Below are 16,962 nucleotides of genomic sequence, written 5' to 3' on the forward strand. Positions count from 1 at the left end.
ACCATCTGACGTCTTTGCTCCGTCGGACCACCACTTAAGGCCCTCACCTCCGCCGGACCACCGCCTGACGTCGTTGCTCCACCGGACCACCATTTGAGGCCCTCACCTTCGCCGGACCACCACTTGAGGCCCGGACTTTTGCTGGACCACCGCCTAAAGTCGTTGTTCCACCAGACCGCGACTTGATGCCCTCACCTCCGTTGGACCATTGCCTGACGTTGTTGCTCCGCCGGACCACCACTTGAGGCCCGAAGTTTTATCAAAGTACCTCCCTAAGACAACAGACTTTCTGACCCATGTCTCCTGCCAACTACGGTCCTTGCTGCCTCCGTCGCTTACTACAGTCTTTTCGACCTACATCACCAGCCAACGGTCTTTCTGACCTCAATATCCTGCCAACTACGTTCTGTTTGACCTCTATCATGTCGACTATGGTCATGCCGACCAAACAATCATGTATATGTAACTCCCACCATGTAATGTGCTATATATGATGTATATTTGTGACATCAAACCAAGGCCTTCTCCTAAGGAAGTGCCTCTTTTGTAATATACTACAAATACTAGTGGATTCATTCAAACTGAGCCAAGCCCCATGGTTTTCCCCCTTTTCAGGGGTTTCCATGTAAAAACTATGGTGTCTCTTATGAACGTTACATCCTCTCATTTATCTGATTGTGTGTTGGATCTTCGTACAATGCTAAGACATTAAACTATATATTTCTCTACTGTCGTGAATACTTCATGACGCAACACTTACAAATCAAATATTTTAAGGTCTTCCTTTGTTTTTATTTTTATGCAGGTGGAATTTAATATATTTACTCTTATAATAGAATTATTAGAATATTGACAATCAAGGTGGTAGAAGAAGGCTTAAGTATACATTTAGAAAACAACATCTAGTTACTAACATAACTCTTATACATAATCAATGTAATAATGAAGTGGTCCCAAAAATAATGGTAAGTAACCAAAGGCCAAGGCAACGATGGGATCCAAATGTAAAAAAGAATTTTCAAAAGTAAATATTTAAATTTATGCTTTTGCATCTATTTGCGTGTATTTTGAAGTCTTCTAATATTTGAAAATGGTTGTGTATGTTTTAGCATGAGTCATAAGGTCTGGAGTGAATTTTTGCAAAATTTAAAAAATGTGAATATTTGAGCTTCTCAGCATTGGGTGTCTGAGCACATCAACCATGTTACAATACCAAGAGCCCAAATAGTGACATTGTAGTGTTCCACTCTCTGTATGTGAAAAATGAACTAGCATCATAGCTCTAGGTGGTAACGCTGGCGCACTAGGTCATTATCTTCTTTTTTATATATTTTAAAATCCATTATTTTGTTCATTCATTCAATCGTAGCCACCAAAGTAGAGAGAGTGTTTGAGAGTTTTTAGAGAGAGAAACTCTATTTTGAGCCGCTTCAAATCATTTTTAGCCGTCAGGCTAGTTGAGAAAGTTGTCTGGATTGAGTTACCGAAAATTTGAAGTCTAACTCTTTTTGTTAATGAAAAATATGGATAATTTTGTACTACTAAAACTTTCACCGTGTAATTTTTTATATATTATTGAGATTAAGATTATAAATATTTTGAGTATTTTCTAAAAATTTTATATCGAATATTTTAAATTTTATATGATTTTGATTGAATAAAAAATAATCTGAACTTTAAAAAAATAGTGCTATAGTATGACTAATGTTTTGAAATGGTATTTTACAAAATTATTGATAATTTGATTATAGTTTAAAACTGCATATTTTTACTTAGTGGGCATTTTATTAAGCATACTATTAATACATGCATTGAGCATGAATTCTGGTGTGTAATTGGATAATAGTTGGTCAATATTACTTTTTATTAGAATGTATATAAAAGACAAATGAAGATATGTTGACATGTTGGTTCAAGATTAATTAAATTGTACAGGATGGTGGGCCGATGAGCTTTTATTTAAATACAATGGTTTTGTGTTATCCTTCACGATATAACAATTTCAAAGCAACGATTAAGAGTTATAATAAGTTATTATTATGCTAATGAACAAATAATGACGACTATATTTACTAACTTATAACAATTACCAACTACCAATTAATGATTACTTAAAAATATTGTGATTGTCATAACTTCTTACATATTTAGTGTAATTAATGAAATATATGTTACATATTTATTATCACTGTATGATTTTATTATTTTACTAATACTGTGTTGATTTTTTGTCAATATACATATTTGTTATAATTGTTGATTTACACCTATAGCCACTAAATTTATTGGTATCGATACGAACATCAATAATGTTACTGATATTACTATTGATTCATTATTAATGTTATTGTCATATATTCAATAATCACTATGTTGATTATTGATACTAAGCATGTGATTAAGATATTGATATTGATATAGAATAATTGTATTATATATGTACAGTGTTATAAGATTTTATTGCATTGATTTGAATTTAACTGTTCTTTATCGATTCTTTGATTTTACAACTCTATATGATTGATTTATTGATTAATAGTACTAATATGCAACTGCTTTATGGATTCGGCACATGTACTAATTTACTTATTTCCCCACTATAGTGCTTTAATGACTTTGTATCATATTATTTTATTGTTTACAGATTCAACTATTAGTACATGTGATTTTTACTATTTCTACACTAATTCTTGATCATATGAATATTATTGTTAAGAATTGACTGATAATCTGCATATTACTTTTTTGTTGTATTTTGAATTCAGTTATAGGATTTTAGTGTGACCTGCTAGGTTGTTTATCTAATTATATATTGTTTAGATAATTTTAGGTCAATATAAGAGAACAAGAGTGATAGATTGATGAGGATCCCTAAAGTTCTTTTTCTTTTATTTTAGTATTTCTGTTGTACTTAGATTTGGATAAACATGATATGATTGCATGATTCATAAATATTATATATAATTTGGAGTAATGAATAAAAAAAGAATATTGATGTTTTAAATTATAAAATTCATGTTTGTGAATAAATATTGATAAATAAAATTAGATAGTTCTTGTGTTGTTATTAAAAGATAAAAGAAAAAAATAATTCTTTCAAATTATATTTTAGTGCATAACATAACACCAGTTGAATTTGTGTACGACTACATATATTATGATCCAATTTGGTAAAGATAATTTACTAAATCATAGTATTTATCACTTCTTGCATGTGTCTATGAGTGTTTTGCATGTGTATAAGTGTCTGAATCTAGTTTGAAGTAGGTTCTGGTTGTAACGACTCAAAAATTAAATTGGAAGAATTACGTATTTTCATCTTCTAATTAATAAACTATAGCCACTAATTTTATTTTATATCAATCAAAATAACAAAAGCATCTGAATACTTGGCATTTTTAACCAAGATTTTAAAAATTGGATCGTGATGGCTGGTTCAACCAATTAGACTAAGAACTGGTCAAAAGGCCTTTTGTAATAAAATGTATATTGACCCAGTTAAACAAAATATTTATGAGTCATTATAAGTGAAACTTGAAAATCGTCTTAGCTAAAAGACATTTATTATTGTGTTTTAATAACATGACGTTTTTTCATAATTTTTGTGCATTAGTAAAAATCCTTAAGAAATTGACACCTATCTGTACAAGTGATAATTTTGGAAATGTTAGGTGTCAGTTTTGTAAACCAATTTTACCATCACTTTTTAAATAAAATGATTTCTTTTATGATTTTTTTAAAAATGTTTTAAAACCCAAAATAAAGATTTATATGAATTTTATATTGAAAATTAATTAAATTATATAATTACAATAATATTATATTATTCTATTATTAAAATATCTTAACCAACTTAAATTTTTTTATTAAAGGCTAATGGCTAACAGAGAAATGGAGAGAAGGAATTTCATATGATTTTTGTTAGTAGGTCAAATTGGGAGATTTGCTCGTCTCGTTATAAAGAATATTTATCATATTTATGTTTTCAAAGGTTTTCTATTATTTGATATTTTTTGATCAAATTTATGTTTCTGTTACCAAAAAATGAGAATAAATTGAATTTTTAAAACTTTCACTACGTAATTTTTTATATATTATAAAGATTGATATTATGAATATTTTAATTTTATATTTGAGATTTTTCATCGGGTGATTTTAAAAATACAGCAATTTTTGTCTAGTTAGGAATTTATTTTAACATTTAAAAATAGTGATTTAGTTTAACTAAAGTTTCATGATATTATTTTATACAATATTTGGTAATTTGATTAAATTCTTAAAATATAAATTTTTTGCTTAGTATAATTTTTGTTGTCTTCCGTTGGACATTTTGACATTCACTACAGGAAAAACAGCAAATACAAGCGGTTTAGATGGTAACACCGGCGATCAGGGCCTACTTAAGATGTTAATTTCTATCTCTCTCTCTCTCTCTCACTCTCCCTCTCTCTTGCTTTCTTTTACACTTGTTTGCTCTCTTTCTCTCTCTATATCTCTATCCCTCTTTCTAGCTCTCTCTCTTGCTCTCTCTCTATCTATCTATCTATCTCTCTTGCTCTCTCTCTCTCCCCCTCTCTCTCTTTTCTCTCTCACTCTCTCTCTTTTTCCTCTCTTTCTTTTCTCTCTCTCTCTCACTCTCCCTCTCTCTTGCTCTCTCTTACACTTGCTTGCTCTCTTTCTCTCTCTATATCTCTCTCCCTCTTTATAGCTCTCTCTCTTGCTCTCTCTCTCTCTCTCTCTCTCTCTCTCTATCTCTCTCTATCTCCCTCTCTCACTGCCTTTTCTCTACCTCTCTCTCTCTCTCTCTCTCTCAATCTCTCTCTTGCTATCTTGCTCTCACCCAAAGTCACAATCAACCCATTAGATCTATTATTGCTAAAATTACACTTAAAAAATTCAATTGATTACAAAATTACCTATTGCAAATGTCTAGATTACAACCTAAATCATACACTATATAATAAACTCTTGCAAATGTCTAGTGAGAACAAAAAATCACAGGAAAAATTTCAAGTTTACCTTCAAATCCCGGATTTTCTTCAACTCCCACAAACCCTAGGGCGGCCGGTGTGAGATCGACGGCGGCAAGCTTCGATGGCGACCGGTGTGGGGTCGGCGGCCGGAGAGAAATCGTCGAGCTCGAGCGAAGAGGCGGGCGGAGGCGACGCGCAGAGCTCGTCCGAAGCAAGAGAAGGGAAAATTAGAAATGAGATGGGAAGCTCGGGTCTGTAAATTTTAGGGCATGTACCGGCGGCTTTCTGGCGGTCAGGGCCGCCGGTATTGACTTTACTTAACAGCGACGGTCTATGCAGCCGGAAAGCCGCCGGTATTTTTAATGTCTAGCGGTTAAACGACCGCCGCTATTACCGGCGGTATAAACCTAAAAAACCACCAGTTAAGCCGCCGGTATTAACCGGTGGCCAAACCGCCGGCCAAATCGTCGGTATTACCGGCGGCCATATAACCGCCGGTCAAGGCCACCGGTATTGGCTGTTTTTCCTGTAGTGATTTTTTAAATTAAGCTCAATTATATTTTATTTACTGCAAGTCATTAAAAATGAATGCTGATAAGTGATTAATGTTACGGTTATAATATTATTATAATAATATATATGTAAAAGACAAGTAAAGAGTGGTTGACCCTATTGGATGGATACTGATTGACATGTATATGATGGTGAGCCAATGAACTTTCATTTAAATATTATAATTTGGTGTTATTCTCTAATGATTCACGTGATACACTAATTGGGGTTATAAAGGGATAATTACGGTGCCAACAAGCAAATAATGAAGACTTTATTTATGGAGCCAATGATTTACTGATATTTAAAAACTCCGTGACAGTCAAAATCTTACTTATTTTGTGTGACAACTGAAATGAATGTTATTAGGGTATTGTTCATATTATTGTACATATTTAACATCAATATTGTTACTGATTTATTTATACAAAAATCATGATATATACATATTAAGCACGTAATATACAAGATATATATGAGCATGTGATTGAGATGATGATTTAATATTGATATAAAATAAATAAATAACATGTGTACACTCTCATATAATTTTAGTAAATTGATTTGATTTCGAGAGTCTTTATTAATGACTTAATTTTATAGCTCTATACAAATTTCTTATTAATTATAATATTGATATGATAATTGCTTTAATAATTTAACACTCGTACTTATTTATTGTCTTTTGTGCCGACAATTTAACTATTTTTTCATTTATTCAATAATCATATGAATGCTATTTGTTATGATTTGATTGTTGATATGTATATTGCTCATTTATCTTATTTTAAATTCATTTGTAAGTTTTAGTGATCTGCTTGACTTTTTAACTCATTATATGTGGTAAGGCAGAAGATCAGGAGTATAAGGCTAGTCAGGATTCCTTCATGTTCATGTTTTTTTTTTTAGTTATTCTTTTGTACGCATGTCATGATAGATATGTGATGATTATATGTATCATGAGTATTGTATACAATTTTTGGGAATGAATACAAATATGTACATTGATATTTTGAATTATAAAATATATTTTGTTGTTTATTATTGATATATAATATTAGTTATTTATGGATGTTGTTTATTAAAAGATAAATGAATAATTTTGTTAAATTAGATTATAGGGCATCACACCTGTAATGCCCTAGAATCAAATTTATAATAATTGTCTATTTATTATTTTAATAATCTATCAGGGATATAGGAAATTGATTATGAAATATATTTTGGATGAATACAATTTTTGGGAATGAATACAAATATGTACATTGATATTTTGAATTATAAAATATTTTTTGTTGTTTATTATTGATAGATAATATTAGATATTTTTGGATGTTGTTTATTAAAAGATAAATGAATAATTTTGCTAAATTAGATTATAGGGCATCACACCTGTAATGCCCTAGAATCAAATTTATAATAATTGTCTATTTATTATTTTAATAATCTATCAGGGATATAGGAAATTGATTATGAGTCAGATAGACTAGGTTGATTAAGGTGCATTAGTTTACATCCATAATTAATTACATAAGAGAATGATATGTAATTAAATGAACTGCATGAGTGTATGACAGAAATTAACTGAGTTCAACGAGTTTTGATTCATGATTTATTTCAATTCAATTTGAGTTTTGATCTTACCTTTTTTTTGTATTATTGATAGAGGTTGATGGGCTTATTTTTTGGTTGTTATAGCCTAATAACATACGCTAATCAAAAGGAAAAAGTTTAACTAACATTGTAGTGCTTGTCACTATTATACTTCATAGTGGGAATTCATATTCATTTGATCAAACCAAACTGATCGATTAATTCAACAAGAGATTTTAAAGAGTCATGTGAAGCCCGGTCTCTTTGATGCTTTTGGCCAATAATGTATACTCCATGATTGGTAATGAAATTAATAATTTCTTTAATGATTCAAGGAAAAAAATAATATTTATATGGCCAATGTCTCTATGATACCAACTGAGAAATCCTTGCTGCTCAGAACTCTACTTACATTATCATGAGAGTGGCCATGAGATAAAGGATTGCCATGCCTTAATAATGAGGTGAAGCATATCCTTATTAACATGGTTAGCTAAGTTAACAAGATATTCCAACACATGATGAATTAAATTAGATGGAATAAAAAGAAATAAATAGCAAAAGAAGACATCATTGATTGTTTTGTGAAGATGATAACTAGAAATGCCATATAATGGGATGTCTCTCAACCAAATAACTTAAAAAATATGTCTCATTGTGATGTGCTTTGTCTCTTCGCCTCCACATGGAATAATCCAAATGTGATACATTTACATTATTCTCCCTTTTAGTGAGTTGTTCAACACACGAACACCTGTCATTAAGTAAATGAATATACGTCATTCACACCATTAACTTGACACAGTTAGTCAGTAATCGATATCTCATGACAGATAAGAGTAAACATCATTTGATATTTCTTTTCACATATATATAATAATGTTCGCCCATAAACTCACTAGCTATTCCCCATGTGATCATAACATGTATTTCACATCCTCTATATTGTTGTTATAAGAACCAATAAACAACTATATTCATTATTACACCATCAACCTCTTTGTATATTAACCAAAATAAGCACTATTCCCTCATACCGGTCATTTGCCAAATTGGTCACAATAGAAATGTTGAGAAGCAAAAACAATAATTTGAAGTACCATCTTACCCATATTTTATAGCTCCCTAAATTTTCTATTGATGTCCGTCATAACGAGTGATAAACTATTTATTCTAAGAAACTCATCAATAGCCAAATAATAAGAAATAGAAAAATCTCTCAAGAATAAAAAAGTTGAAATTCTAACATTAAGATAAATTATATAAATAAGAAGATACATCTTATTCTAAAATAAAAAAAAAAAACTATTATTATATACATCTACCAATATTTTATTCTTCGTTTGTTCTTTTCTTATATTTTCATTATCAATTCATAACTACTAAATTACCCCCCTAATTCAAATTACACTTAACCTCTAAAAACCTCTAAAATTTGCATAAATAATTAGACCAATTTAAAAAAATAACCTCAATTTAGAAACCAAGCCTCTTCATAAAGCGTACTATGCGCAAATTAATATAGATAAAGTAGCTTCAATGAACAAAACTAATGATTATCACTCCATAAGCGGCAACGGGTTCCCACGTGCAGCTCGCGTGCGACGGGTTTCTCGTCACTATATAAACGATAGATGGTGTTGCCCTAAACCTTCCGCCTCCTATGTTTTTATTTTTGTATAAGCCCGCTCACCGCCTTGTTCCTCCTGCGCGGCGGGCAAAAACTTGGACAGAGTGATCCTTTCTTGCTATCTAACCTAAGAAGATGCTCACGGCGAATCTTTTCTCAAATGATTTTATTTCGCCTGTACCGATCTCTCACAAGGATTTGCTCTTATCGGTTTTTTGTGAATTTTATGGTTTCGTTTCGAACTGAATTTCTTTTTCTGATTTTGAAACGTAGTTTTGGGTGTGGAGATGTTGGACCTGTACCGATCTCTCACAAGGATTTGCTCTTATCGGTTTTTTGTGAATTTTATGGTTTCGTTTCGAACTGAATTTCTTTTTCTGATTTTGAAACGTAGTTTTGGGTGTGGAGATGTTGGATGACGAGGCCAAGGAGGAGAAAGAGTTGGATCTCGCTTCCTGCGATGTAGTGACCAAGTTCAAGAATGCGGCTGAGATCGTTTAATAGTATGCTCTGACTTTGTTCAGTTTTGTGATATAGAAGCAATTCATCATGTGTTGGCGTAGTTTTTATAGCTGCGATGTGCTTGCCGATGTAACAGATGCTATTCAGTTGGTGCTTTCGGAGTGCAAGCCCAAAGCGAAGATAGTTGGCATTTGCGAGAAGCGAGATGCCTTTATTCGAGAGTGCGCGTTTATTAACTCATAAAATGTTAGGAATGTATATACGCGAGTTGTTAATAAGGTGCTGTATCTGGAGATTAATTAATGCGGGCAAGCTGGGAGTATGTACAAGAATTTGAAAGAAAAAAATTGAAAGGGCAGTTGCCTTCCCAACTTGCATATCTGTGAACCATACTGTGTCATTTTTCACCATTGTGGAATATTGGAATGGTGAGGCAGTTTTGGAGGAGAATGATATTGTGAAGATATTAGAATTGCTTATGCGTGGTTTTATATTTCTGCAGTTCCTTTTATAGGTTGCGAAGGGAATAAGGCTGGATTCATAAGTTATTTTTCTTCTATTGTGGTTCTTCAGTGATATGGGCTGCCATATAGATGGGTTTATTGCTGTGGTTGCACAAACTCATGTACTTCAAGAAGGGCCAGTAAGTGGAAGGGCAGCAGATGTGATCTCTGCTGCAAACACTGCTGCAGAGGTTGCATTGAGGCTTGTTAGGCCTGGGAAGAAGGTATTGTCATTTACTGAATTGTCCGTAAGTAGTTAATTTATAGTAACTTCGTTTTTCACTTTGAAAAGCTTCTACGATTATCTTTTCCATGATTTATAGTATCAATTTCCCTTCTGCCGCATTATGAAAAAGATGTCAATTTAGATGTAAAAACTTGCCGAGTGTCCAGGCTGTGAAAATGTTATCGGCTAATGGCTATAAGTCTTTCCTATATCATGATCACTCTATGTTGAACGTTATACTGAATGGGAATAATCTTTCATAATGGGCTTGCTTGGAAGCAATATTAAATTCTGAATTATTATTTTTCCGCCCTTCCATAAATATGTGTATTTTTATGATTCTAAGAAAGTTTGAGTACTGTCAAAACATGGTTGAGCTAAAGGTGACTACAATGGATAGGATTTGAGCTTGAATTTATGCCCATGCTTTAGCTTGACTTGTTGAGCTCAATGAGCTGCTCCATGATCCTTCTAGAGACACAAAAGAGCTCCCCATTTTCCATAGGACAAGGAGAAAAGGCTAAAAATCCAATATTTAAGAGTACAAACCATGACAAAAAAGCATAAATTTGAAAAAGAGACTAGGAGGAAGATGGATATGCAACAATCATTTTGATAATGATGGAAGGGAATGATAAAATAGTAGAAGAGGATAATGGAGGAAATAGTAGTAGTAGGGGGAAGAGGTAGAAGAAGAAGATCTTGGGTGGGATGAAGAGTAGAATGAGCTAAAGGATCATCGTGCCTCTTTGATCACATGATGGATCAAACTTGACTGAAAAGTAAATAAAAAAGAAGAGGAAGAGGATGACAAGGGGGTGATGGATGATGGTGATGATGAGGATAATGATACTGGTGATGGGAGAGACCTGATAAAATAAAGGAGAGGGATGAGATGGAAGAGGTGGATGAGGATAAGGTGGAAGACTGGAGAGGCAGAGGAGAAGGGAAAGTTGTTGATGGGGATAAGATGAATGTGGAAATTTAAGTTGGAATCAGTTTGGTGCAATTTTTTATATTAAAAAAAAATTGCATGTGAGTTTGTATCAATAAGGATGTTATGATGCAATGTTAAACTAGACTGAAAAAATGCAAAATGGAAATTTTAGATTGATTATTGAAAAAGTGCTTATTGAAGTTAAGACTATAGAAAATAAACTTAATTGATTTGAACATAAACATTATATATTAGAAGGTGTATCGATAAAGCTAAAAAGGCATAATTTATGTGATTGCAATTTTGTTGGAAAGAGGTAAAGCATAGTTAATATGGTTAGAAGTCTTGACAAAGTACTGCCAAAGATTACATGCAGCACACAAGCATGAATGAAAGATTCATAAAATCAGGATATTTGAGAAGGATAATAATGACGAAGATTTCAGATAGTTTTATTCATGTTTTTTTTTTTTTTTCTATACTTCAATTTTCCTCTTATTAAGATAAGCGGGTTTGTTTTGTGGATGAGAATTGAGCTAGTTTAAGTTTGATTCCTTTTATAGCACATGCTACTTCAACTTCTTGTGCTTGATCCCATTGGCTCAGCATATGCTCAGACTGCTAATTTTATTAACAGGTTTTGGTTAATCCAGCTCACATGCCAGCTTGAGTTACATTCCTTGTGGTTGATTTAATGCACATTCCTGTATGATTTACACCCTTATTTGAACCTTCAAGAAACATGCCCCTTTGAATTTGTGGTGGCTTGAATATGTTTTACGTAATTAATCCATTTTTCTTGATGCAATGCTGCAAAAATATTGAATTACGATATTCAAACTTTGGTTTGTTTGATTGGTTTGTGAATTTTGATTTTGTTTTTTTATTTGTTGGAGTTGGAACCTTCTATCGTTTGTTTTTTAATGTTGATGAGGGATACATGGGGTTTATGATTTAGTTACAAATGGGTGGAAGATTGAAGCGCCTGGAGAGGGATCGAACTTGTGCTCAGGATTGGAGTGGAGTTGCTGGTTGAACTTGTGCGCGAGACGAGAGTAAAGGCACGGTGGGGTTGTGCTGTGGGTTGTGGAACGTAGGTCGTTGGATCGGGCCAGAGCAAGGTCACGAGCAAGCATGGAAGGCGAAAGCAAGATCATAGACGGGTCGGAGCAATGCGAACATTGGCTTTGGTCGGAGCGGAACATATGTGTGTAGGATAGGGCATGCTGGCGCGGGTGTGGTCGAGCGAAAAAAAGGCATATGCTTGTTGTCGCGAGTGGTAGGGGACGGCCGGCGTGGCAGTTCACACGAATTGTACAAGCACAGGTACAGGCGGATTGTGCGTGGAGATGTCTGACAATATGATTGCCATTGGGGGAGAATTGCTTTGCCATTGCGGGCTAGTGGAGGCTTCAAACATTGCCGATAGCCTATCTTCATCCATGATCTCTCCAAAGCATCCAAAATCCTGATTGATGTAGCAGAAGCCCACGGCTCTGATCAACGTCAAGGGCCAAAGTCAACTCTAATATCAATTGATGTGAAGAGATCAATGAAAAATCATCATAAATAATAGCTTCTATGTGCAAGAACAATAAATACTGTTAAAATTAAAAAATAGCATTCATATATCTCTACAACAAATTTATATAACTAAACAATAGATGTTTCTAGAACTGTCTAAAAAGCATATACAAATTAAGTATAATGTTCCTAAGCTATACTATTCCTAGATGTACTTCTGTTTTATCTTTGTGATCATTTTTTTTAAAACTTAGTAGTATTTTTTTTTTTTCCTTGGCTTTCTTATGTGCATATACAAGTAAATAAAGTGCGGTCATTTTATTATGGACAAAACATTTCTTTCGTTTATTCGATAGCAATCATTATTATATTTGAACTTTATACTACTTGAATATCACTAGCAGCCTTTTAAAACTGTAGTTTTAGTTTTATTCATCTTTCTTGTATTACTTGAATTAAAAAAAAAAGTTTCTTTTTCATATTTTTCAAATTTTCTTTTGCTTTAAACTTATTAATGGCGAACTATGTCATCTTTCTTTTTTCTTCCATCTTTAGTAATGTTTTTTCTTTTAATTTATTTAATGGTAGCTGCTTTTTTGGTATCTTTGGCGTTTCTTTTTAAATTCTTTGTAATTAGCCAACCGGTTGACAGTTTTTTAATATAGTTTCATGTCCTTGGTTATAAAGCCCTAAATGATGAATTTCTTTTAAAAGCTATGGATTTATGTCCAAGTGAAGCTTTATTGTCATAGTTACTCTGATAGGGTTTTATTCCTATTCAGGTCATTATTTTGGTCTTATCTCTTGCCACTTGTTTGATGCAAGGTACCTGGTGAAACTTAAGTTCTTTTTCAACTGGAAATATTGTTTTTGGTTGACCGTACGAAGAATTGGAATTTTGAAGCCAATCATGGATGTTGATATGGAGCTTATGTTATGGTTACTATACAAGGGTGAAACCTCTATTTGTTTATTTAGTTTGAACTATTATTATAAAATCTTCACTTGCTATTTGATTTCTTAAAATGTATTTTTTACTTGTGTCAAAATTTTCAGTTGGGCTGTTTGGTTGCTTTAGAATGGAATGTGGTGTAAAAGGAATGTATGACTTTACCTTTTTTTTGGATGGAATGCATGTATTTACATTTTTTTGTTTACTTTGAAATAAAGTGAATGTAATGTAAAGTGTGAAATGTTTGTGCCCAGGGTGGGCGGTAGTGGTGGCCGGCGGCCTGCGGTGGTGGGCGGCAGCCATCAGTGTTGGCGGTGATTGATGACGTTGGTCGGTGGTGGTGAGCCGACAGTGGATTGTGGACGGCGGCAGGCGGTGGTGGTGGCTGTGACCGCTTGTGGGAGGTGGATGGTGACGGCCGGCCGTGGTGCTTGTGGCGTTAGGTGGTGGTGGTGGTGGGCGGCGGACGGCAGTTGAAGGAGGTTGTCGGCGACAGCTTGCGGTTGTCGACGGCGGCCGACGGCGGCCGACGGTGGTCTGTGATGGCTGACGGGTTGTGGGAGGCGGCAGTGGTCGTCGGGGTGGTCAAGCAAGCGAGCGATCGATGTAAACTGTTCTCGGCCAAAACAAGCAAGAACACTTTACATCAAAAAATGAACTAGAATAAAATACATTACATTTATTTTGGATTTACTTTTCATCCAACCAAACACCCAAAAGTTCAAAACCCCATGCATTAGGAATGCAATGCATTCACTTTATGCTACCCTTGAATTTGGGCATTAAACTCTACCCCGGAGACAAACATGTTCTAAATCGCATCAATGCTGTTACTTGTTGCTCTATTTGCTCTCTTTTCATGTGTCATCCCTATTATGCTTAAAATATATCATTCTTTATTGAATGCTAAAATATTCAAAAACTTCTTTGAGCTGTTCAATCTAGTTGAGTTGAGAATATTTTTTTGTGCTCTTGCACTGTAAAATTTGCACCCAATTTCCCCCCATCGCAGGCACTGAACTTTAGTTTCTCATATCATGTTATATGCTGGAGTGTTAAACTTGCAATCTCTTCTCTTTGAATGTTTAATGGCTGTATTATTGAAAAAATAATTATGCATTTTTAATAGCCTCAGTATCTACCAATCACACACTCATTTTTTTTTTCATGTCCGCTTGCCTTTCCTCGTAATATTCAGAGATCTAACATTCTGCATGTTCTCAGTGGCAGGTCTGTTGGGTTGTGACGGTAGGCCTGTTTATTTATTTGGCTTTTTTTTAAAAAAAATTTATTGTATTTTCTTTGAGAAGTAGCATGCTATAAAACCTTTGATAATATTTGATACAATATAAAAAATTGTCTTAATCATGCTCGAATCTTGATGCACATTCTCTAAATTTAAATTCAAAATCATTCAAACTCCAACAATCCGACATCAGAAAACTTGTAATCAATCTGATTGGCTGAACCCAACAATTCTAAAGATGGTTCAATCTTAGTTCAAATTAGTCTAGATCAATTGAAACATGGTTGGAAACTTTAAAATATTAATTAAAAGAAGAAATGATCTCTAAAAATTGGCTTGCGTGTAGTCAAATAGAGTATTTCAATGCTCTCTTAATTCTGATAACATTAAGAGACTCAAATGTTGAACAATATTTTATGATCAAGTGAATCAATATGAAAAAAATAAAAATAAATCAATATAAACTATTATGAATTTTGTATATATTTATGCATCATGCCACTCTAAAAAATTTATGAATAGGACCGCCCTCTCGTCATGGGAGAACTAAGAAGTTTTAATTCTAATTCCGATAATGCAGGTAAGAAAATTGAGATTAAGACTTTCAATTGATTTTGGTCTGTCTTATTCTTTCCTCACCAATTTTCCATGCAAGAGCTTATTCTATTATTTTGTAGATTTTGTTCAGTCTCATTCTTTCCTCCCCATTTTTTGGGCAAAAATTTTGCCCAGCTTTGTTATGTTAAATATTATTTTAAAAAAATGTTGAGCTGTAAATGCAAGAGCTTCTGCATTGTCAAGAAGAAAAAAATAAGATCGGTTCTCATCACAATTTCAATAAGTTTTTTTGTCAACAATGGTTTTAACCTATTGCAATCTTAAGCTTTGTTTGGGATTGTTTTTTTATTATTTTTAAAGTAGCTTTTTAGAAAAAAATTTAAAAAGTACAAAAAAGTTATTTTAAAAATAATTAAGAAAGTTATCATTGGGTTTTGTTTGGGACATCTTTCTTATTGTTTTTTTAAATAATTTTTTATTATAAAAATTAAAATAGTAAGAAAGTAAATTAATATAATTAATTAATATTATGATTCATAGAAAGATAAATATTTTATGCATTCAGGAAATTAAATGTAGAGGATAGAAGGTTAAGGAGATTAATAGTTTATGATTTAAATTTTGGTATTATGATGGAATTCTTATTAGAAATGGTGCATGTGTGATTATAGATAAGACTTTTGAAGGATAAAATTATAAAAAATTGATCGAATTAGAGACAGAATTATTAATTTGAAGATTATTATTGATATTAAGATTATTAACATTATAAGTGCTTATGACTTTTCAAGCAGATTTGGAATACCTTAGAAAATATAATTTAAAAGATATTTTTGAAGTGAGTTTTTATTGGTAGAGAGATAGAGGATTTTAAATGCATTCATGGTGGCTATGATGTGAATCAATGTAGGAATTGCGTTCGGAAATTAAAATAAAGATTATTCAAAGCGTGTCATAACAAATTTTAATTACCAACAAAAGTAAAGGGTTAAATCGTTCAAATTAGTTAACTTGCTTAGGCGAAGATGTGCTTTGAGTTAGCCAAACCGATCATATCATTCAAAGATAAAGGAAACACTTAAATGCTCATAACAAAAATCCCACAATTAATAATAAAGAAGTTCACCTTGAGTACGCCTTTCTCTCTCTCGTCTTGTTCGCTCTTGGGTTTTTTAGCGGAGAAGAAAGAACCATGTGAGGATTGAGGAGCACCACTTACGATTGAAGGCGACGAAAGACTTTGTTTCCGGAAAGGTATTTCACCTGAGAGGAGGTGTAGATGGGCGTGGATCGGCTCCATGATCGTCCAAAGTTAACACGGGAATTGTCGGGGATCGAAGATACTTGCGAGGATTGGGACGACTCGCTCCCAAGTACTCTTTTCGATTGTAGTTTCGTCTTCAAATCCTACGGTCGAAGCAAGGGAGCGTAAGCGATATCGATGCTCCGTCGGCGCGGAAAACTACCCCCACTCAAGCTTCCGGATCGCCATTCAAAACATCCCCCCCCCCCCCCTTTGAGGCAGGGCGGGAAGGAAACGAGGGAGGGGTTTCGGCCAAGAGCTAGGAGAGGAGTAAGAGAAAAAATCTGAAATTTGAATTTTCAAATTTTCTAAGCTTGAAAGAGAGGTTATTTCAACATTAAATTCTCCTTCAATCAAATTAAAAGGGGGCAGCCATTAAGGGGATAAATTAGGGGGGTAATTAGTAGATGATGAGGTGGCAAAGAGAGAGAAACGGCTAGGTGTGAGGGCCGGCCAAGCAAGGGAAGAAAGAGGAGTTTTGCTTAATTAGTGGGCCCCATGTC

At 33.4% G+C, this 16,962-nt stretch overlaps 1 long non-coding RNA gene across 8 annotated transcripts; it reads left to right on the top strand.

Moving 5' to 3' along the window:
- The first annotated feature begins 8,798 nt into the window (after nt 1-8,798).
- LOC110098039 lies at nt 8,799-14,296 on the top strand. Of its 8 annotated transcripts, XR_003700106.1 has the most exons (5): nt 8,799-8,925; nt 9,143-9,937; nt 13,183-13,353; nt 13,457-13,502; nt 13,607-14,296. It is a non-coding gene; the product is annotated as an uncharacterized LOC110098039 (long non-coding RNA). The 8 variants fall into 8 exon arrangements; XR_003700105.1 differs by having other exon boundaries at nt 13,183-13,502; XR_003700109.1 differs by lacking the exon at nt 13,607-14,296 and having other exon boundaries at nt 9,143-9,638; nt 9,713-9,937; nt 13,183-13,557.
- The last annotated feature ends 2,666 nt before the right edge of the window (nt 14,297-16,962 follow it).

The sequence above is a fragment of the Dendrobium catenatum genome, unplaced genomic scaffold (assembly GCF_001605985.2).
Source record: "Dendrobium catenatum unplaced genomic scaffold, ASM160598v2 fragScaff_scaffold_231, whole genome shotgun sequence".
NCBI lineage: Eukaryota > Viridiplantae > Streptophyta > Magnoliopsida > Asparagales > Orchidaceae > Dendrobium > Dendrobium catenatum.